This window comes from Cryptomeria japonica, chromosome 8 (genome assembly GCF_030272615.1).
Source record: "Cryptomeria japonica chromosome 8, Sugi_1.0, whole genome shotgun sequence".
NCBI classification, from domain to species: Eukaryota; Viridiplantae; Streptophyta; class Pinopsida; order Cupressales; family Cupressaceae; genus Cryptomeria; species Cryptomeria japonica.
In genome coordinates, this window is record NC_081412.1 from 527865587 (window position 1) to 527890940 (window position 25354).

The following is a 25354-nucleotide window of genomic DNA, read 5'->3' on the forward strand; positions in this document are numbered from 1 at the left end:
TAATATAAAATAAAATAAAATCCAAAAATCAAGAAAATAGTAAAGAAAAATTATTCATCCAAATGGTGAAAACCACTCTAGTGGTGCTTTGGGTAAGTATGTTGGTGCAAACCTGGTAAATTGGCACCATTCGTAAAGGCTATAGCTCCATTCTCTCTTAGACTTGTTGCAATCACATCCATTGCATCCACTCATACATCCTATCTACCATAGCTTGTTATTGATCTACAATTAGGGTTCTTGCCTTGTGTCCCATGTCACACTTTCATACCGACACTTAACTAGGGGCAATGTTCTAAACCTACTGATGGGAGTGGATTCTCTATGCTTATGATTCATTGAGTTACTCATTCAAAACGTCCTGAAATAATACCAAAAACATTCGTAAAATCTCAAAAAAATACCAAATGTTTTTGAAAATGTCCTAAAGAAAACACAAAAAAAAAAACATTCACGACATTCAAAAATTCAAAAACTCAAAAACATGACAAAAAAATCAAAATCAATCAAAAATCAAATAAAAATAAAAATAAAAAATAAAAAAAAGTTCTCTTGTACATAAACATCGCAAAAGACACAAAACAACATTTTGAGCTACTCAAACGATGACCACCTATCAAATCAACCAACAAATCAAACATCTGAGCACAATCGTCTTAACACGGATGCATCCTTCCTTACAAACAAGACATGGTTCCATTTTTCTTTGACAAGAAAATTATGTTTGGTTGATAAGCACTTGGTTGAATTTTTTATTTATATCAGGTTCCTATGCTACTCCAGGATATCCATAAGTGATTAGAGTTGTCGGGATGGTTCTAGATATCTTTTTCTTTGTTTGTTGTCTGCAGATCATTCCAATGAAGTTCTGGGGCATATACTAATGGTGTCTACGTGGGAAGTTCACTAAGCTACATGATCCAATGCAAAAATACAGTCCTGGATCACTATGGCTTACTGACTACAACATATACCTCGACCATTTGTATATGAACTCGAATGAAGGGGAACTTTCCTTGTCTGCGATGCTTTCTTACAGGTGAAACGATCAACCTTGGTTTCTGATACCTCGGCCAAGATCGGTACTACTATGCTCGATGAGGAAATAAAGCATTATGAATAATCCATGGATCGCTATTTCATCTCATCTGTTTATATTGCATTATGTTGCATATCACCCATTCATTTGTTCATTCATTGTTCATATCTGTTGTTCACATGCAATTAATTTGGGTTTCTAGGAGAAATCTAAGCATATAAGCCTTGTCTTGGATATAATCATGACGGAGTTCTCTGATACATCATCTCACATCTCCATTCCATATCTGCATTTTCCAACCAACTTGGCATTTATATATCATGTAGGAATGACATTGTCATTTAGTTGCATTTTATTCATTAAGTGCATTCATTCCTTCATTTAGTTGCATTTTATTCATTAAGTGCATTCATTCCTTCATTAAGTGCATTTATTTATTCATTTAAGGGAATTCATTCCTTCATTTAGTTGCATTTTATTCATTTAAGTGCATTCATTCCTTCATTTAGTTGCATTTCATTCATTAAGCGCATTTATTTATTCATTTAAGTGCATTTATTTATCCATTTAAGTGCATTCATTTATTCATTTAAGTGCATTCACGAACTCGTTAGTTTATTTTAAAAAGCCTTCATTTGCATTTATTCTGGTAATACATTTATCTCATCCATTTAAGTGCATTTATTTACATCATACATGACATTTTAATATCATTTCATTCATTTAGATTCATTAAGTACATTTTAAAAATGCATAGTTTACTCATGTCATCCATATCATTATCTCATCATTTCAACATATACAATATTATCTATCAAATATCATTATTCATTATCTAATCTCATCATTTAGCACAAATCATCATCATTTCATCACATTAATATCATCAGAAAAACTTCATACATCTATTAATCTGCATCCACATGTTAGCAAATCATCCATATCATACATATAGAAATCATATCATCAACATGTACATCTAGAAAGCAAACCCATCCATATCATATATCTAGACATAAATCATATCATCATCATGCATAAAGAAATCATGTCATCACATAGATGCATATCATATCATCGCCACAAAACTGAGATCTCATCATATATCGCATCAATAAAAAAGAACACATGTATCATAATACAATGATGTCCAAAATATCGGCTACCAAGAGCCATCCAAGTATCAGTATAGTAACACTGTAACAATGCACAAAAACACCTCAAATGACACTCTGGCCAGATGGCGCTCCCCCACCACCCTCACCATCTCGCCGAGGAGGACCCATCACACCACCACTGCTCTGACCCCTCCGAGACTACTTTGATCTCGCCTGCCACATCTGAGAATAGCTCATTGCTCATTGACTACTCGATACCACCTGCTCATATAATCCCCACCAGTAGTCAATCTCTGCCCCTGTTCATCGCATCTCCCTCATCATCTCCCCAGTCGGGCCCTATCCCTGCACTCCTGCCAAAAATCGCACTCTATCCTGTAGCTCCCTCACTCTATCCTCTACATCATCTCTCTCTTGCACAACTGCGGTCAACTCAGACCCTCTGTGCAAAAAGATGGACATCCTTGGCTACAATCTCTGCATCTCTATCCTCCAGTTGTGCCTCTAACTCTCGAATGTGCGCATAGGCCGCCGTCAGGCGGGTCTGCAACCGTAATATCACCACATCTCATAGGTCTCCCTCTCCCCCACCTATGACTCTCTATCCTATCTCCATCGCCACATCACCACCCTCTCCACCACTGACATCTCTCCCTCCTACTCTCGTTTCTCCCTATATCAGCAGACCCTGCGACAGTCATAAGGGCTGCCCATCTCTGCCTCTCCTCTGTAACTGTCGTCTTCCACCTCACCCACCTCCACCTCCACCTCCTCCACCTCCTCCTGCAAAATCTCCCCCAAAACCCCCTCCACCTCCACATCCTCCACCTCCCCTTCCTAATCTCCTCCTCCCATGTCGCAGTGCTCTGTCATCCTCAAACGACGGCATGGGCTCTGTGGGATTTGAGATCCATGGAATCGGATGAGCGACTTGATACTGTGTATACTCCTTTGTCACCCCCACATCTGCAACCTCTGCTCGGTATGGCCATGGCCTAGCCTGTAATGTCCGAAACTCTACTACAACCTGCTCATGGGATAATACTGGCCCCCATTGAAACCTCTCTCGTACTACTCTGGCATACTCACCTGAACCTCAGGGCAAACCATGTATATTCCCAAATTGTCTCATCATCCGCCCTGGCAAATGTCTCTCTACCATGTATGTTGTCCATCTAATGAGGAACCACCGCATGAACACATATGGCATCTCCTCTGCATCATCTTCCCACCACTCTCCCAGTAGGAGCACCATATCATTGTATCTAACTCATCCAATGCATGTCATTAGTACTCCAACTTTCCCAGTTGGGGCTATGTCATCATACCTCTATACATATATACATAGGGTTGGACAATTGCCCTAAACCTTAGACACACTGGTCTCAATATCGATAAGTTCTCCCATGCCCAGATATGAAGAAAGGTAATCCCTACTCCCAGCGATGAAATCTCATGGTACACAACATCATGCAAATCCCTGTATAAATGTGTCAGCACACATGGTCCCCATGCATATCGGGTGCCCTCACTAACCATCCACTCAATCACCTACCCCAAGCCCACTGCAAGCCTATGCAACCTCTGATCTGGGCATAGTAGCCCTCCCACAATGCTTGATACCATTGTTGGTAATGCCTCATATGAATCCGCTATGTCCTCCCACATAACCGATCCATCAAACACCTCTAAATCTGGATCGAATACTCGTCGTAGTGTCGCCTCACCTAGCACCCTATCATACATAACAAGCTCCCCAATAATTGGAATATGCAGTATCCTCTAGACATCCTCCAATGTCATAGTCATCTCTCCCATCACCAAATGAAAGGAGCATGTCTCGCCATGCCATCGCTCGACCAACGTTGTCAGTAATTTGTGATTTGTCTGAACCATGGGTAGGTGCATCATATCATATAAGCCTGCTGCACATATACAGTCTATCTCCAGATCTGTCAACTGATCTCGCAAGAACTGTGTGACCGAATGCCTCTCACGCATCTGGAAGACCCCTAGGTGATCCTCCTACAAAACCACGAATCACACAAACACTATCAATAATCTTTGCTATGCAACATTGACCCTTACCTAGACTTCATTGGGTAACTCGACTCACCACTAAACCTAGACTACCAACAGGCATTTACATCACTTGCCTAGTCTCAACAGGTTCACTAAGTCTCACAAGTCACTATTATGCATGCAAAAGAAAATGTTGCTATCAACTATCCACTTGACATTCAACTTGGGCCCACCAACACAGATCCTTCTACACTTACAGGCAAAAGTGCTACAACACTAACAAACGCACCACAACATAATCAACGCTGCTATTTTCAACATACAAAAGCGCTAACCCAATCAACCATGCTATTTACCTATAAAAGCGCTCACCAAAATCAAAAGCGCTACATTGCGCAACACATGTGCTATACTAACCTCATTCGATCAACAAGACAAAAGTGCTAAAACTACAAAAACAATAGTGCTCTACCTACTATACCAAGGCGCTATATTGGCAATAGTGTTAAAACTACTTCACAAAAGAGCCATTGCAGCACAGATGCGCTAATTTAGACAACAAAAGTGCTAAAACAACGTTTTAGCACCTTTGTCATCTGACTTTTTCCCCTAGCTATTAAATGTAATAAATGATGTCAAATGGAAAAATTCAGAACTAGACTTATCGGGGGACTGTACTCCGCTGGCCACTGGTACCTCTGCATGCACTCCAATTGATGATCGACAATGGAAAACACCATTTTCGCTCTCCTAAACTGCTGCACAGGTCGCTGTCAGAGGCTCTGGATTGCTATGGACACATGTACAAATGAGAACTATTTTACCCCTTCTGCCCTACATTTAGCCTACCATTGCATCACCCCGTGACCGCCGTGACCCCCAGGTACTTTTGAGGCTTTCCCTTTCTCTATTTTACACCCGTTTTCCTCTATTCTCTCACCATTTCCTCTACACTCATCTACTCTACCGTCCCCTAATTTCTTTCTATTTTTCGAGAGATCGCCCAATTTTTTGAAATTTTGTCCCATCTCTCGAGGGGGCATACCTAACCACCAACTTGGTACATACTGGGGCACATACTATGCTTACTTGTTTTTATTTGAAACGATGTGATAAACCACACCGTCTCAAAGAGGGGCAAATGCAGACACCCAAATCTGTCTACTTCTTTAAATGAATACTTAGTATTTATTTGATTATTTAACCATCAATCAACAATTAATTAATTTAATAATTAATTAAATTAATATTTAATTAATTCATCTTGAACCTCTTCTCCTATTAATTAAAAAAATTATTCAATTTATTTTATTTAATTCATTAAACCATATTCTGACAATTAATAAAATAAATAATGCATCTTTCTTTAAATAACCCCTCCCCACATTTAAATAAATCAACATTTATTTAAAATCCCTAAAACCCTCTCACTTGCATTCTCCTACAAATGCAAGTTGCATAATTTTAGTTGAAATAAATGATTTTTATTTTAATTAAAATCCCCTTTTATCCTCACCCACTTGCTCACTAACTTTCTTCTAGATTCTTCTAAACCCCTTCTAGACTCTTCTAACCCCCTTCTAGACTCTTCTATCTCCTTCTAATTAGCCTAATCCCCCTCTCTAATCATTTGCACATCCCTTAAGAAAGGCCACTTCTCAAAATAACCCAAAAGTCTTCAATAACCATTAAAGGCATTGTGTCTACAACAAGCTAGCATCAAAAGTCTTCAATAACCATTAAAGGCTCTTACATGATCATAAATGGTTAACTCAAACTTAACCTTTGGTTAGAGACTTTCTCTCTAACTCAACCATCCTTTAACTCATGGGTCTCTTCAAGCATTCATTGCTTTGACCGTGGTTATCCCTTTTACTCTTGCACAAGAGTTTATCCCTTGGATAATAGGTTTATCCAATAACCCAACCCACATGAGGTTACCCTCATGTCTCCTCAGGCATTAAATGCCCATTCTCTATCCTCTCAAGCCATCTCATGTTGACACTTGTCATCATAGGACTAGGTTGAAAGCCATCACATGGATCCTAAACCCATCAATCTTGATCCTTCACAAGCCCACTCAATCTTAGCCATTCAATCAACATTTTTTCCTGTAAAAGGATCTCATTCCCCAAGCAAAAAAGGCAATTAGAGAGCATTAGAGCATTGTTATTATAGTAAAATTCACATAGGTATTAGGATATTTCTCATAGAAACCCTTTTACACTTGCATAAGCATTTGTTTTTCATTTACAACCATCTTGAATCTTCATATGGCATCCATGGATAGTGCTAAAAGCTGAGAGCTACACTCATTTGGGAATTGGAGAGGAGAGGAACAAGGAAGAGCCAACATCATCAAGCATAGGGGGGAGTATTAGAGTTGTCTAGCTTTTTATTTTCCTATTTGCTTTTTAACTAATGTTTCTTGATATGCTTTTGAAATGGATTCATTTTCATGTTATGCTTATGGTTGAAAGTTTACTAACATGATTTCCTTGTGATTGTCCACTAATCCTGTTTTCATAGCATCAATATATATATATATATATATATTGATGTTGATAAATTTAAAAATATAAAATCCACATATATTAAACTAACCAGTCTCATTTGATATTAATCTTTGAAAAGATCTTAGACAAAGGAAATGCATTTTGAGAGTGACAAGGCAAGATTACTAATGCATCCATTGTGTTCAATTTGTTTTATTGGTCCAATATATTTAATTCACTGAACCGAATTTCAACACTATTAATGACTTGAATGACATGAGCACTATTATATACGTCATAATAAATTAAATGCATTGTTGACTTTAAATATATTTTCTTTCCTTAAATGACATTTCTAACATTACTCATTTAGTAGAAACAACAAAATTCATTGCACTCAGCACAACATTGATATAACCTAACTTCATTTGTATAAATATTTTGAATACATCAAACTTTTCAATGCTAGATATATCGATATAGAGCTATTTTATTTACTTTAACAATTATTTTATTTTACTTTAGTACTATTTTTATTTTATTCACTGCATAAATGCATGGACACATACATTTCAATTCTTAATTAAAAATCTATGGACACATAAATTTCAATTCTTAATTAAAAGTTAATTTATTTTATCTATATTATTTTTTATTATGGTAAAACAAATTTTGAGGGGACCCAAAACCCCTTACAAGAGGGAACCCAAAGCCTGTTACAATAGGTTTTGAAGGGACCCAAAACCCTGAACATAAGAAAATCGTTGCCAATAGATAACACTTAGACAACCGACAACCCAAATACAACAAATCAAAAGAATCAAAAATTAGTAAACCATCTACACAAGAAAGAAGGTTGAAGCCACATAATGACTTAGCTCAAGAGGCACATAACAATGGGTTTTGAAAAGGCTCTAATAACCTTAAGATGAAACAACTAAAAGCTCTCTTGCCAAGCGACTGTAGCTATTCTGGCTCCAAAACAGTATGACATGCCATGACGCAGCTCCAAAATCACATGCACTCGCATGATGCCATGAAACACGTTCTGGAACCCACCATCGGGCTGACATGGATGCATGTTGTTGTTTTGCGGTTGATGGTAAGGATTTGCGTTTGGCTGCTCTAACGGTCACGACAAGTTGGAACGACATATAACAATGCTGTTAATGACAGTCGGTTACTATTTTCAACAGAGGAGGGAATTCCTAATTCAATTCCTTTCTCGCTCAACCTATTTCAAAAATATTTCTCCCATTTGTGATGCAAGCTGCAACAGTGAAAGGAAAGCCATGATAGAAAGGAAAACCAATATACAAAGATGCAACTTTACTATCGCCGATCGAGTTCTTTAGATTGAGGTATTATCTCATCATTCTTCAACTTATCACATTTTCTAAAGAGATTGGAAATCGATAATCGTAGGGGAATCATATGTTTGTAGAGAAAATGGGTGATGTGCATAAAATGGCTCCTTCCTCAGAATGGGCAAACGAAAAGTCCCTAACCGTTGGGCTTCAACTCTTTAACATTTTTTCTAGTGAAGAAGAAATCATCATGGGCATCAGATTTAGCATCAACATTCAACACACTTCCAAGCTCCAAGAGTTCAAGAAAGGTGACACCCATGGGGTGGTTGAGGAGATAAAAGTCCAACTATACAGGTTGGGGTATGTAGAGGCGAATGCTCTCACCCCAAATCTTCTGCTTCTCCTACCATTTAGTATATTTCTCTCTTAGTACATCCTATTTCTTGATCATACAATTCTTTAGCAACATCAGGTTTTAAATTGAATCTTCTCTAAACTACTGTGCTGCTACTTGCAAGATTCGTTAAATTCTTGCTTGCTTCTTTCTTTCAAGATTTAGTTTCTTGATACTGCAATTCTTTTTAAACTGAATCTACTCTAAAAAGTACTATAATTATTTGGAGATTTTCCATCTTTGAAAGACCTAGTGCCCTGCGTTATCTCTTCCAAAATGATATTTCTTATTTACTTCATTTTTGGAAAGATTCTTTGCAATCACTTATTAACATTTATTTCTTCTCTTATTTGACATGGTTCGCTTTGTGGGTTCTTCTGACAATTTTAGGGCTTTCTAAAGAGCATTGATAGTGTTGCCCTTCTCTCTGAATTAGGTTATTGATTTTATAGAAATTTTAGGTTAGTAGAAATGTTTTTGGGTTGTGGAATATAGTGCATTGTGGAAAATTAGCAATGTTCTTGTCACCTGCTATTTTATTTTGGTGCACAGTTTAGGATTTTGAAGAAAATTTACAATATTTAAATTGGATTATAATTTTTAATCTAATTTTTAGACCATAATAGAAAATTAGTAGTGCTTTTGTCATGCTGTTTAAATAATAGTTTTTGGATTAGGGGGAATTTTGTGGCAAAATTAACAATGTTTCTATTTAAATTGGGTTACATATTTTAGATTGTAATCAACTGGGAAAAGATTTCAAGATTTGATAAATAACAAACTTATATTCTTTTGTTACCCCATAAGCATTTCTTTGTGGGGAAGTGACATGTGTCAATGTTGCGATAAAAAATAAATGAGTATATATTTATAATAGGAAAATTCTTTTTTCTAATGTGTTACTGAGATTACTTAATATGAGTAATAAGTTTATAAATAAATTTAGATAATAGAGTTGAGAGGCAAATAATTAAATTTTGCATGGTTAAATATTAAGTTAGCAAAGTAAATATAAAATGATAGAATCTATTTAGCTTTAAAATGGAGGAAGAATTATTTTGATGTTATGAATTTTGCTTGTCTCAATATTGAAATTGTTTTTTTCATGTATGTACTTTGTCTAAAGATTTAGATAATTTGTCAACTTTGTGGAAGGCTCTTTTGAAACTATGGCTCTAGATCTTTTCTATGGGAATATATAAGAATTGTAGTTTATAGATTTTATTTGTATCGTGTGCACTCCTAATTCTTGATTTGTTCTTTTTTCTTTTTTGAATGTCAAGGATTGGCAGTGTTTATAAACACCTTGATAGAACCAATATTATGATTGTGACAAAAATAAAACAAAACAACAACTTCAAACATGTAGATATGATGTAGATTTCAATTCTTTGTAATGCTCTAGTTGAAGTGTTCTTAACATTTTTATTTAATAAATATGAATGATATGCCAATAATGCTTGGATGTAATGATGCTTTAAATTAATGATTGTGAATGATTTTAAATACTAATATACTACTACTTTGCATGAAATTTGTACCAAATCGGTTCATGAGAGGAAGGAAACAAGCGAGAGAACCAAAATTTGAATTTGAATTTTAAAATCTTGGTGATTAGATTTAATAGTGCAAGATTGATCACAAACCCATAAGATTGACCCTATACATGGAACTCATAAGATCTACATGCATGGAATGGATTTATAGGAATGGTGGGAAATGATAAACATAATGAGCATTGAATATGTGGGAATATGTATAGAGATAAATAAGATGGAGCCATATGTTGGAGAATGCGTAAAATTGGGATGAGTGGCATAGGTTAATGAGTGCAAATTTGTAAAAGAGTGCATTATTTTTTCGATATTAATTGCACCAAGACATTCTCTCAAAATGGTCCAAAGACAAGTGGATACCCATGTGGGTATGCGAATTTCACCATTACTATAAAAAAAATTAATGATTTGATAAATAACTATTTTTTAGTTATTCCTTTATTACATAATTGGGTTTTCATGTCACTTTATGTATTTATTACATAAAAAGGTTTTATGAAATGACATGGCGGATATTGTAACTAAAAATTACTAAAAGTAAAATTTTCTTTTAGTTTTTTATATTTACTTTGGCTTTGTCACAAACATATTATTTTATTCTACCTTTTTGTGTATGAGTGATCATTGATCATGTAATTAATCCCCAATTACCCTACTCAAATCTCCAATTATTTGGACCAAATTTTACTTCTTGTATTCTTGTATTTTAGACAAAACTACAAGGGTAGTTATGTCCTAGAAATAGAATCACATTTGTGACATCACCCTCTTAAATCAAAAAACATTTTTCTACTTTATTGAACTAGTTCTTTTGGAAATTCTATTCATTGCCTATCAATTTGCATACTTGAAAATTTTAATTGGACATCTAAGATCTTATATTTGAGAAAAAGGTCTAGGATATTAGCGAGCAATCTAAGATGAAAAAAACATTATCAAAGTGTAAAGATTAAAAGAAAAAAAACTACTTTGCAACTTTCACCTTATGCTTGTAATATATCCCAAATCTGAGTTATGATGAACTCAGCATGAGAAAAGATTATAGAAATATATGACATGGAAAGAAAGTTTCATTAACTCCACCCTAGTCATCCCTAAATATCTAAAGATGTAACTCCTCAAGAACACTAGTGCTTCTTGGGTGCTTGTGCTTGGAATAGAGCATTAGGTGGGAACTCGTGTCCATGCTCAAATTTTAAAATGTGACTTTTGGAAAGCATTTATCCTATAATCCTTACTATATCTATAATGGTGAGCTCACCCAAAACTCTATATAACCTTATTTTACCTTTATTTATAAAGGGGGTCTCAAGTGGAAAACTTAGAAACCACACTCTCTTTCATAAGTAAACATCTACTTCTAGCGATTAGAAATAAATCCATCATACATAGTAGCATAACAAGATAGTTTTTAGAAAATAAATATTTGGAGCCCTTAATACCACCAAACCAATATCTTCTCCTACACTCGCCCTTTCTTTCCTTCAATCCTCCATTTTCCTCCTTTGGAAGTTATAGATTACTAGGATATTTTCTCTCCTTGAAATTGCCATTGCTTGGAACTACACTCTTCACTAAAAATGATTCAATGTTTCAAGGATATAATAGAAATTACCTCAAGGTATTGGACTCTTGTGATTGAGGTAAAAAAATTAGAGAAGGAATGTTGTTCAGTAAGACATTACCTTGTTGTCGACCTTTAAAGGATGATTGATAGTGTGCAAATTATTCCTACCTGCTTGGAAATAAGTGCTAAGATGTTTTAGGTCCTCTCTATCTCCTCAATTGGACCGCTTTCACTATAATTATGTTTCAGTGGCTAATTTGATAGGACCTAAGCTTGTCCACTGTTATGGTTGACCTAATTGGTGTTTACAATGAAGAAGATGATATATATGGAATATTATATTGATGTTGAACGTGTGAGTGAGTGTGTGAGTGTAGATGTGTGTGTGGATCAATTTGTGTATTGCACCTACATGGTTATATCATTTGTGGAATTCAGTTGTGACAAAGTCTGTGTGTGTGGTGATTGGTATGGAGTTGGTCGCTTGAGACAAAGATTCAAGGAAAATTTCAAGTTTAGAGATTGTCAGAAGCAGTATTGTTGAAGGCATACGTGTTGCTGATTCACATATTCATTGTAAACTACTTTGGAGGAGTGATCTTCAGATTGCAATCTTTCTATCTTACCCTATGGTTGTGCGCTCTATCTTGCAAGTCCTTCAAGGAGAAATGTGCTTCCTTAGCAGTGAGCCTAAAAATATATTGTAATAATTTCATATATTGTAAACTTTAGAAGAGAAAGAAGATAGCAAAGGATATCATGGAGCTCTCATGCAAAAAGAAGAAATTCCAATCAAGCACTAGAGATACCGAAGAATGGGAAACTAAGTTAAATTTTATTTGAAAAGAATGGGAGGGTATCTGCAATGTTATCTTGTGGTTACCTTAATGTTATATGACATCCTGTCAATAACATGTCATGTTATCTCGTTATAACCATTGTGTTATATGTAAATGTAGTATATAACGAGACATGTGCAAAAGTGACTTCCTCGCCACCCCGTGGGTTAAAAGAAGGAAAGACAATGACATTGCGTGCTGGAGGGATGAGCAAAAATTTCCACAACTAAGATCACTCAAAAATTACAGATCGTTGATTGTGATCAACAAAACTAGTTGTCGCTTTGATTTTTTTAAAAAAATTCTAGAGTCAATAACATGAGTTTTATAACCACTTTTTAGAGTCAGTTTATTCGTGTTTCGGTGGGGGTAAAAGTGGTTATAAACATGCCTTGTCTTTCTTCATTATTTTTACCCTGGAGCCTCAAATATGCTCCTCTTAGCCCCCCGGGATAAGCTTTCCTTTGTATTTCCTTCGCTTCCTTATCTCGGGCCATTTGCTTTTAGTCTTCACGTTCTTCTGGGATAAGGCTTTCTCTATTTATTATTCATTTTCCTTATCTCGGATGTCATCATGTTGAAGCTAACTCCATGTATATTTTCTTCTTTTGGGATAATTCTTTGCTTAGATTTCCTTTTTATCGTTATCCTAGGATCATTTAAAATACTTTGCTACCCGATCCGGGGTATTTTCCTCTATGCCAATGGCTTTATATTTTTATCTTGGGATCTTCTTTCCCTTTTCTTTGAACCCCATGGGATAACCCTTTCCTTTGTATTTTCTTATCGGAGCACAGTCTTTGACTTTGAAAAGCTGCCCGGGGCAAGCAAAGCATTCCTCATTCCTTTGTAAAATTATACCGGGGCCTATGGGGACTGGTTGGAGACTTCCCTGGGGCAACTTTGCATCTTCATGATCCCTCAATAAGATTTATCCCGAACGATCTTTGGATGTCATTCTTCGCTCTCTGCGATAACTTTTCCTTCTCTGCTCCACTATTTTCTTATCTCGGGCAACATACTAGAGACCCTTATGACATGCCATGTTATTGACTTGTCATGTTATTGACATATCATGTTATTGACCCGTCATGCTATTGACTAGTCATGTTATTGACATGTCATGTTATTGACCCGTCATATTATTGACTCATTGAGTTATTGACCCGTTATGTTATTGACTCGTCATGTTATTGACTCGTCATGTTATTGACCTGTCATGTTATTGACTCGTCGAGTTATTGACACATCATGTTCTTGAATTGTCATATTATTGACTCGTCATGTTATTGACTCGTTGAGTTATTGACACGTCATGTTATTGGCACATCATGTTATTGACACCATTTGTTATGACTCGACATGTTATTTACACGTCATGTTATTGACACCATTTTTTATTGACTCGTCATGTTATTAACTCGTCATGTATCATTTTGATCACCACGGGATAAGCTTTTTCTCTTTGTTTTACTCTGCTTTCTTATCCCAAGCCCCATTTATTTAACCCTTCTAGTCCCCCGGGATAATCAATACACTTCTGCTTATCTCATTTCTTGCCCCAAAGAGTCAAACTTCCTAAGAGTTAAGTCAATGAATAAAAGTTGCCATGGGGAGATTTCAAATTGGTTCTGAAAGGCCCTAGAATAGTTTTACAAAGAGATGTGGACTGCTTTCCTTTCCTTGGGCGACTTTTCAAGGTTAAAGACTGTGCCCTGGGATAAGAAAATATAAAGGGTAAAGGTTATCTTGGAAGGTTCCAAAGGAAAAGAAAGCGAGGCTCAGGGTAAAAAATGTAAAGTGAGAGACAAAGAGAATTTTATCCTGAAGCGGTTAGCAAAGCATTTTTGGTGGACCCAGGATAATAATATAAACGAAAACTAAGAGAAGTTACCCCAAAGGGAGAGAGAATACATAGATCCAGGTTTTGGATTTAAGTGAGAATATGCATATGGTAATTGGGGCTCTGAGATAAGAGAGTTAGTAAATAAGTAGTGAAATATTTATCCCAAAGGGTAGCGTAGATCAAAGAAAGATGGCCCGGGATAAAGAAGTGAAGACAAATACAAAATAAGTCTTATCCTAGGGGGCAGAGAAAGGCATCCTGAGAAGCTCCAGGATAAAAATAACAAATGAAGGTGAAGTGAAAAGTGATCCCGGGAGGCACAAGGTGTAGTGGCGATTGGATTTTGGGTTTCAGTGAGAATAAATAAAATAAAGACAAAGATCTACTTTGGGATAAGAAAAGAATGAAACTCAATGTAAATTTTATCGCGAAGAGATGCGGAAGACAGAGAGAAGAGCCCTGGGATAAAAAACAAAGTCAGAGATAGTGAAATTTTATCTCAGAGTAGTGAGTAAAGTAGTGGGAGACAACTATCTCCCACAAATGATATCGTACTATAACATGCAGGTAATTGGGGATGATATCAGTTGTTGTCTCCCACTACTTTCCCACCCGCCCAACAAAGCACTATGCGGTCTCCTGGTGGTTTGAATGATTGTGTGCTGTATGCCCCTCCAAAGTCGGTGACATGCCATGCTCTGTGGATGTCCTTTCCAACAAGTCCACATCATCACAACCCCGACCCACGTGATGTCTTGCTATGTCCACATCGTCACAACCCATGTGGGGGCCTACCTACAACTGGGCATGGGTATGCATGTATGTTATGCATACCATCAGTACGACGCTAATGTTTTGGAGCCACAATAGCTACGTCCCCTGCCAAGCAAAGTCTCTACCTCAATAACAAAGAATGGAAATGAATCAAGAAAAAGGGCAACATTATCTCCGTTGCCGCTAAGAACCAATTAAAGAGAAACAACAACCCCCATACCAAAAGCCATAAAATAGACTACCACATCGCTGAAACCATGACCCAAAAAGCAACAATCTCTCCAACTAGGGATATAAGGTAAGTAAGAAAGGGGCTACCATATATATCAAAAAGAGGCCTACATAAACAAAAAGAAGCACCATCTTGCCATCTGCTATGAGAGGCTACAACTTTCCCGCCACCATGCAAAGCCACCATAATCCCTCCGCATACCTTCCGTCACACAAAACCACAACAAACCTTTCACACACCTTTTATTGGGCCAAGCCACATCTGCATGCCATCCACCACACAAAGCCACAACAAACCCTTCACACACCTCTCACTGCATGAAGTCACAACAAACCATCTGCAACACAAAGCTACAACTTTCTCAAAGTTGCACATTAGCTAGGGTAAAGCCATCACCATCATCATTGGATTCACCTTCTTCCTCCCCCTCCTTTCCTACAACTCCTCTACCCAAAATGCTAGAAATAGTCCCTCCTCTCCCGCTCTCTCTCATAGTCTTTGAATAATTTATTCAAATCTAATGATGATTGTGACATTTGTCAAAAAATATATTTTTTTTTTTTGGATAAAAGTGGAATATCCACTAAACTTATATATTAATAATAAAGAGTTTACATCAGTTTCGAAACAAGGCATACTGACAGGAAAGAACCTGCAAGAAAACCTCTGATTGTAGCCTTTTAAAACAGATACAAAGTAGATACTTCCCTTACAACATATATATTGTCCAGCCTTACCCCCCAACCCTCCTATTTCTACAATTTTTACAAGAGTCCTTATAGGACAATTAAAAAAACCAGAGTATCCCCAACAGAAGAAGATGATCATGAAGAACCACCAAGCAGATAAATGGGATACAATTCCCTGTTAGGTCCAAAGCTAATCAACCAAGCAAAAATGAAATTGTATAACTTTCCAGCCTGCAAAAAACCATTCCACCAGCTACAAAAAAGAACTTTGTTAGTTGTCCAAAAACCAAGAACTAGAGCTATCATCCGGAGGTTCATGAGATGAATCTGGAGGCGGAATCACCCTTAGAGGGAACACCTCACAAGCAGGAGCAGAGCACAAAAAATTGTCAAAAATATTATATTAATAACTTTATTTATTTATTTATTTTTTGATAATACATTAAAAAAAAAAATTGTATGCACTTTTAATATTAATTTAGGAAAATAATAAATATTATATACTTACATATTATTTTTTTATAATTTTATATTGATATATATATATAATTTTTTTTTATAATTTTTTGTTTTTTTTAAGTTATATTGGTTATGTTTTATTTTTTGTGTACTAGTCATTATATGATGCATTAATAAGTAAATAATTAAATTAGGTAACAAATTTGTAATAGATAAGTAAAAATTAAGCTAGTTAAAAGAATTCTAATAATTGTGTGAAAACTAATTGAAAAGTTAGAGGTATTTAATTTTAGAACCAATGAAATAACAATGATTTTGATGATGTTTTGAATTGATATTCTTCCTCTAGAAAATCAAAGGATTCAATTTAATGGTTGTATCAAGTTTGAACCAACACAAAAATGGTGAAGTTCAATCTAGAGTGTTGTAAAGTTAATATTGATTGTTATGAATTTGATTTAGCACACGAAATTGAATTGTGTCATGTAAAACTTAAATTCACAAAATGTGCACCTAAAAATGAGTTTGTTTTCATCTTTAGATATCTAAATTTGTCAAGTTGCTCTCTATAGACACCGTTGAGATGTTTTTTGGCTTTAAATAGGTGAACATATTCTCTTAGGTCAAATATCTTAGTGGGCTAGATTAATTGGAATGACTAATATTTAAGAAATCATATATAGACTTGTAGATGATCTACATGATGATGATGTTGATCTAATTCCTTATTCTCCTTCAGAATTAAAGAGTTCTCTAATTAGCATGTAATGGTCACTATTTCTCTTATTACTTTTCTTATGAAATTAAGTGGGTATAAAATATATTTAAATATGGCGACATAGCAACATTTTGCAAAAACATATGCCAAGTTAGCTCATAGCTAGTAGAAGGGAGTGATAATGTTGGGGCCATTATTGTGCACCATACGATTGAGCTAATTCAATCTTTTGTAACACAAAATTCAAGTAAAGGGATATATTTGCATTCAAAAGATAAGAAGAAAATTTATAGAAATAAGTATGAATGAGGTGCAAAAATGATGAGTAAAGGAAAACAATATGTAAATATGTATTTAGTAATCAAGCCACAAGCCAAAGATAACACAAATCTATCACTTATTGACACATTATTGTGCATTCCACCAAGTTTCACACAAATAAAATTTCAAATGAAATAGATATAATTATTTTTCCATTACACAAATATAATTGCTATTTTATAATATTTTAGAATTATAAATAAAAATTGTTACAATATAACGTAATTTAGAAAATGAAATATTTAATATAATTTATAATATTATAAAATTATAATAAAAATAAGTAAGACATATAATATATTAAAAAAATATATGTTTAATGTAATGTTAGAAATCACATACCCTCCACAACTTCTACACTATTAGTTGCACTAGTTTGTTATTCACATTTGATGTTTTAGGTCGCATTTATCCATTACACTAATCTTAAACTTGATCCAAAAAGTACAAAATTGAATTAAAATTTATGATTATTAACTTACATTTTCTTAAGCATCTCTCTCATTTCATCACATTTAAATCATAATCCCAAAAATCTTAGTTCCAAATATTTGGTGCAACCTCAATTATGCTAGTGCAAATTGTTTTGGAATCCCTATTATATATAGAGAGATCAATTTAATATTCCAACTTCCCAAGGTGTGTTCTCGTTGGCTTTCTCCTTGAAATCAATTCTTCTTTTATTATTTATTTCCAATTCAAAATGATTCGTCTTAAAAGTAAGGTTCAAGGTTTTAACAAGGCGTTCCAAGTTCCTAAAATTTCCAATCTCTTGATATAGTCACTTTATTCTTTTAAATTTTGCATACTAAGTTCTTTGAAAAACTATTTTTTAACCTAAAATTTTCTAAAAGAATTTATTACAATCTCTTTCTTGAAGGTTCCACTCCCATCATCACATGCAACAACATTCTTGAATATATTAGTTTGTTTGTGCATAGGAATTTTACTTTAATTCTCATTTTGACATATTCTTAAAAGCACCAAGGTCACCCATACTGATAACAATTTCCATTTTCCAGTTTTAATTATATTATCTAATCATTTTGTATATCTTCATCAAGAGTCAATTGAAGTAATTATTGTAGACGTCTAAAATTAATTAAATTAATATTTAATTAATTTATGCCTTTTCACATATTTAATTTAATTAATTGTGTTAGTCCTCTTCCTCTTAAAATTGATTAAATAAGATTTAATAAATTTTATCATTATAATCTTGTAATTAATTTATCAATAAATTAATTATTTCTCATTCTTCTAAAAATCATTTCAAATATCATTTATTTCTTCTAAACCTTGCTTAGTTAATTAACTTCAATTAAATAAGCTAACAATGTGATTCCTACAAATCACTTTCTCCAATTCCCACTTAGCCTAATTAATTCTTCCTTAATCATGCTTATCATTATCCTCCAATTTTATATTCCTCCACTCATTCTCTCCACATGTCACATCCTCCTAACTTTCCCACTTGCACTCTAATCACTCATTAAGCCACCTAATCAATCCCCTTAATCATTTGCACATCCCTAATCACCTTGGTTAGGGATGGGTCAACTTTGATCCTTTCAAGGAAATTCAATTTTTTTGAATCTCCCCATCCATCCTCTTCCCAAGGAAAATTTAATTCCTTTATCCATTTAGTCTTCTCACATATCTCTTATTTTGGAATTTTTAATTTCTCCTCCCTTCCCCCAAGGAATTTTATATTCCTTTTCTCTTCCCAATGTACTTGGGAGCTCTTCCCTATGAATCCTGAAAAGTGTGGAAACAAGAAATGCCTTGGTTCTCCCACTCTTTCTTTCAATCCTAGCCCTCCATTTCGAAATCAATCTTGGCCCTCCATTTGGCCTCCTCCAATCTATAAATTGGAGTCTCATCTCCTCACAAATCATCCACTTCCATCATATTTTCATGCTGCTCATTTGATTCTTGCAATCCATCAATCACACACTCATAATGCCTAAATCATCCCACACTTAGCCATTATCATCCAATCCATCCCTCTATCAAGCATTATCCAATCTTGTTATGTAGTACAGAGCAATCCATAATCCTTCCATAGGACCAATCCAATCAAGCTAAAGAGGGGCGCATCTTTAGCTTCACTGAAGGTCTAATCCAAGGAGCAAGAGATCATCTTCATGAAGGTATAATGGTTTTTGGTATATTTGATTATGTGTTTTATGCTTATTTTGATTGAATCTAACCATTTGCCCTCTTGTGATTTTACCTTGGTTCATTTTGGCACACCTAGTGGGACACACGTCCCCTTTTACTAATTTTTTTTACTTTTTATTTTAGCATTTTTCTCGCAGGAATAGCAAATTAGCATCTGAGACATCACTTCGGCATCTCTGTTTAAATTTTACTTTCCCACCTAACAATTTTGTGAAAAAACTACAGATCAGAATCTCCACCTACAAATCAGCATCTTAGCTTCTTTGTTTCGACGTCTTTGTAGCTCAAAATCATGTCTCCATTAAAAAAAAAATCTCGCCTCTCTTTTTTTTAATATTTTTTTTAATAAAAAATGCAGATCAATGTCTGCACAGATGTCAATCCACATATCAACATCTGCACAGACGTCAATCCATCAATGTCTGTGTAGACATCAATCAATAGATCAATGTTTGCACATACTTCAATGTCTATGGCTTGGTACTTTTCCTGCTTGTTCTTAAAATTTAAAATTTTGAATTTTTGCAAGCTAATCTTTTTTTCTATGTAGGACCTCAATCAACGTCTGTGTAGACATTTCAACGACTACGCTTGCACTTCAGTGTCTCCACTTATTCCCTCCTACTCTTAATTTTTTAAATATTGAATTTTCATATTAACTTTTTCTATGCAGGGCCTCAATCGGCGTCTGTGCAAACGAATCAATGTTTGCGCTTGCACTTCAACGTCTCCGCTGTAAGTGTTTATTTTCAAAAAATTGCTAACTTTTCTCTGGCCTTGTAAATTTTTCACATATCCAAGACATAAAATCAAACTACTAATACTCTTTTGTAGGACATTTTGTTGAAGACCATCATCTTTTCCAATAGATTTAGTTTCTTTTCTTGCATTCTAGATTAGCAAAAATCCTTCATTTGGGCCTAAAAAGAGCATGTGTATTTTGTGTTTGGTACACTTGCACATTGTGTAGGGTGGACCCACTATTGCACCAAGTATTCTCTCCCTTTGTCTTCGTGGACCTTGGGTGAAGAGAAAGATGATCAACAACACTTGCCTTTTATTTTTGTAGTCAGGGGTATCCTTGATTGGGGATTTCATCACCCCATAAGGGTACTTCAAATTGGGACATGTTGGGCATATTGTATCTCTCAATGCAATCTCGAGCAGTGTCTTTCAAGCTTCTATATAAAAACCTAGTCAAATAGACAAAGTGCTGAGTGAATTCGATGTATTTGGAGGCCTTCTCTATACCAATAAGCTCAATTAGAGCCTTTAGTGGCTTGCTTTGCAGATTCATTATTGGACTAAACCCATCAAAAAAAAACTAAGATCCTTGTAGTAGCCAAAATCCCACATTTGATGGTGCAAGGGATGAGGATCATACCCGAAGTTACCTCTCATGTACCCACTCAAGATGAGATAGGAATTCCCCATATAAAAGATCTTTGGATCTTCGAGGTAAGAGAATCTGGTATGCCCTAGAAGTGAGTGTGTTGTAAGGGGGAGACGGTGCAGTAGAAATAAAGCTTAAAAAATGATAACCAGATTCTCATCCGAATACCAGGAGAATCAAGTCTTGAATAATGAAGTAAATCAACTTTACTTGTGATTGGGTGTTGGAAACCCGATTACTAAGTAGCTTGTTTTAATAAAGTATACCTTTTACTTGCATTCAGGTTCTGATAACCCAATTGCCAAGTATGTGCATTTTTCCTTCTAATGCAAGTTGCATTTCATTTGCAATCGGGGTTTTGAAACCCGATTGCAAGCCCTTCATGTTTCACCTTGGCAATGTATATTATACTTTACTTGCAATCGGGTTCTTGAAACCCGACTGCAAGTGTGCGAGTACTACCCTTCGCTTCTATTTGTCCACTTGTTTGAGGTATCGCTTGTGTGAGAGGCCTATTGAATGGTTTCCATCTTCTAGCCTAAGTTGTATGTTTGATGTGTCTCTTCATTGTGCAAACCAGTGAAAATTTGCTAGATTGGGCTAACTTAGGCCCTCCTCACTTTCACGCTTGTCATAAATCCTTGCCTTGGCCAATGTGTCTATCATTGTTTGATTTCTCTTGCCAAGAGTAGATAACATCCAAAACATTCCCAAATTTGACCAAACCCTTCAATCTTCACTTTGTCACTGTCAAACCCCTCCGCTCGAGTCAAACCTCCAATCAATTTTCATCCATCCACACAATTGTCAATCCCCAACTAATATCTCCACCCCATCATTAATCCAATCTTGGGTAACCTTCCCCTTCTTCTGCCTATCAACAATCCATTCTCCCATAATCATTTTCATTCCATCCTCAAGGACTTAGCACATCAACTTAATCAACCTTCTAATCCAATCATCTATCAATCAATCAACCTCATCCTAATCTGAGGTCAACACTTTGCAAAAGTTTGATTTAGACCTTTATCTTTAATCAATCAGCAATCGACTCTTGTGCTTGGGAAATAATCTCCCCCAAGTACCTTTGCTTGATCATTTTGGGTTGATCAAAACCCTAATCATTTTACCCTCTTTTTCTTAGGAATGTAAGGCTATCCTAAGTAGAAGAAGGCTTGATCAATTGTATCTTAATCCAAAGGTCTAAATTTTACCTAGCTTGGTTGTCACTTTACTTTGTGGTTAACATCATCAATTCCCATCTAAGTCCTAATCTAGGGGCTAAGGTTTCATCTTAATCCAAATCAATCTTGTCCTAATCCAAGGACCAATCCAATCCAACCAAATCAAACCCAATCCAATCAAATCCAATCAAATCAAATCAAACCCAATCCAATCCAATCAAGTCAAACACAATCCAATCCAAGTAAACCAAACTAAATCCAATAAATCCTTAATCAAATCCAAAGTTGCTAATTCCTAGTCCTCATCTCCATCTACCATCATCTCATCACTTTTATCAATCAATTCCATTCATCCAATTCCATCTTGTCACCCCATTCTCATGATTTTGAGGTTACCCTTGCATGGTCTACACACACTCACAAATAGAAAAGTTGGCTGCCCATAATCCATATTCAAACATCATGGGTTGGTTTGAATAAATGGTTATCGAAGTTAAAGGATCACCCTATAAATCATGCCCATCCAACTCATAAATGCCTCAAAGCTATCTAACTTCCACTTATTCATGTCTCCCACCCCAACCCCCTTACCAAGTCAATCAAAATTCATCTCACATCTCTTATTCTCCTCCTACCTTTGACAAGGGAAATAAATCTTATTCTACATCTATGTCTTCATATTATCCCTCATCTACATACCCCTCTGATCCAATAGCTATACCTTCATCTCCTCCCCCATCCACATCCCAATCCAATCTTCCATCTAATCCTAAACCTTCACATAATCCTAATCCTTCAAAATTCACTCCATCCCCATCATCCAAGTCCTTTCTTCATAATTTTATCCAAGAAATACTAGCAAAGGAGAGAAAATCCCCACCTCAAAACAAAGCTTCTGAATCTCCCCAAGTCCTCCATCCACCTCCATCCCCTTCGAATCAAGACAACCCTCAAATCCCTAAGCTTTATGATACCACCATCCCCCTATCTTCCCAAGTTGAAGAATCCACTTCCTCCTCCATCACACCATCTCATGATCCCTTTCCATCTCAAAACCCATGTATCGCCTCCATCCCATTGTGTGATCTCCTTCCATCTCAAGATTCAATAATCCCTCCCATTCCACCAAATGATCCCATCCCAAGTCAATATCAAGGTGTCTCATCCTCTCCATGTCATGGTCCCAATCCATCTCACAATCCTAATATTTCTCCTAATCCCCCACATGATTCTAATCCCCCACATGATTCTAATCCCCCACATGATCCTAATCCCCCACGAGATCCCAGTCCTACAGAAGATCCCATCATTGTTGTCCAAGCTATCCATGGATCTCATACCTATCAACTTGGCTCCTCCACTTTCACCCACTATGGTTTCCTCTAAGAGCTCACAATTCCTTCCACCTCACATCCCCCTTAAAATGGACTCGCATCTTGTTTCTAAAATAATAAGTATCCTATTGAGAAAATAATTTCTAAAAAAATGAATTATCAAGGCAAAGGGTTAGGCCTCCATGAACAAGGCATATTGGAACCCCTTCAAGTTAAACAAAATACAAATTCACATGGCCTTGGATACAAAGCTCAATCTCAAGATGTTGGTATGCCTTCTGTCTCTTTTGAATCTAAAATTCCTCCATCTAAATCCAAACATTTCCATCGCCCATCTTCCAAACCCCTTTTGGGTCCTTATGTCCTAAATTTCATTCCTTCCTCATCAATGCTAAACCCTTCATCCCTTTCATCCATCTTGGGTCCTTACATCCCTCCATCCACCACTCCATCACCTCAAACCATCCCTAAGCAAGATCAACAAAGGCACACATCCTTGAATTCCTTCCAACAATCTCCCTCCATCCTCCCATCCATAAAATATCCAAGTCATCCATCCTCATGCACCCGTACTATTTCTAATGGAAGCAATTTGGATGCCAAATATAAAAAACATAAAGCTAGAAATCCACAAAAAATCAAGGATCAACATGTCCCCTCAAAAAGACATGCTCAAAAAAAGAAGAATGTGATCCAAAAGAAAAAAAATCCAAAAGGCCACAAAGGCCCCAAAGGAAAAAATAAAAAACTATGTGGATTCCCAAGCTACTTATAGAAGAAATGCATTTCAAAGTAAAATCCACATTGGCATCCAAAATTGCTAATCCAAAATCTCCCTCCGCTCATAAGTCCTACAATCCTCCATCTAACAATCCTCCATCTTCAAATCCATTTGAGTCCTCAAGTCCCTAAAGCCACTATCTTAAGTCCCTCATCCTCTTCATCTATTTTGGGCCCTCATGTCCCAAAATCTACATTTGATCCTCCATCTAATTTAAAATCCTTTCCTCCACAACTCCACCACCCTTCAAGGTGTGTGCCAGTATTGATCTTCCCAACATCCCCATCCATTTATCACAAGATTTTCAAAACCCCATACATTATCCAACATCCATTTTCTATAATTAAATTTCTTTAGTCCAAGATTTTGCATAAATCCTTATCCCCCTCCATCTTCCATCCATTCCATCTTCCCATCTAGTTCTACCAACATCTATGAGCATGCCTCCAATTATTTTGGTTCAATGAAGCACATATTTAAGGGATATTATCCATGGAACCTGATGCTTGACTCCTCCCTTACTCTCCCTTTCACACATCTGCTATCTTCCACATCTACCTATCCTCATCCTTATCCATCCAAAATTAAAAAAATTAAAAAAAAAAGAAGAAAAAAGAGAATAAAAAGAAAACAAAAGTAAAGAGAAAAAAATCCATCCAATGGTGAAAACAACTTCTTGTGGCACCTTGGGTAAGTACCATGATTAAAACTTGGTAAACAAGCGTCATGCATAATCCCCTCATCCACTTGCACTCTACACTTGGGGGGAAGATTTATCCCGACCATCATGTCATCCACATCTTCCATATATCATATCTTCTATATGTATCCTATCTATGTCCATCCTCCTTTCATATCTTTGATCTTGACTATCCTATCCATATCCTTCATCTCATACCCCTCATCTTATCCAAATCCATACCTTTGATCTTGATCAAGATAGAGGTAAAATAATATCCATACATGCTTTGGAAAATGCAAACCTTAATTCCTCCTCCATCCACATCCCTTGAACTTTATCCTTCCATCTCATACATCTTTATCCACTATCCTTCCATCCTTAATTCCACTACCTTTAGTGGGGCATTTTCCTCCTTTG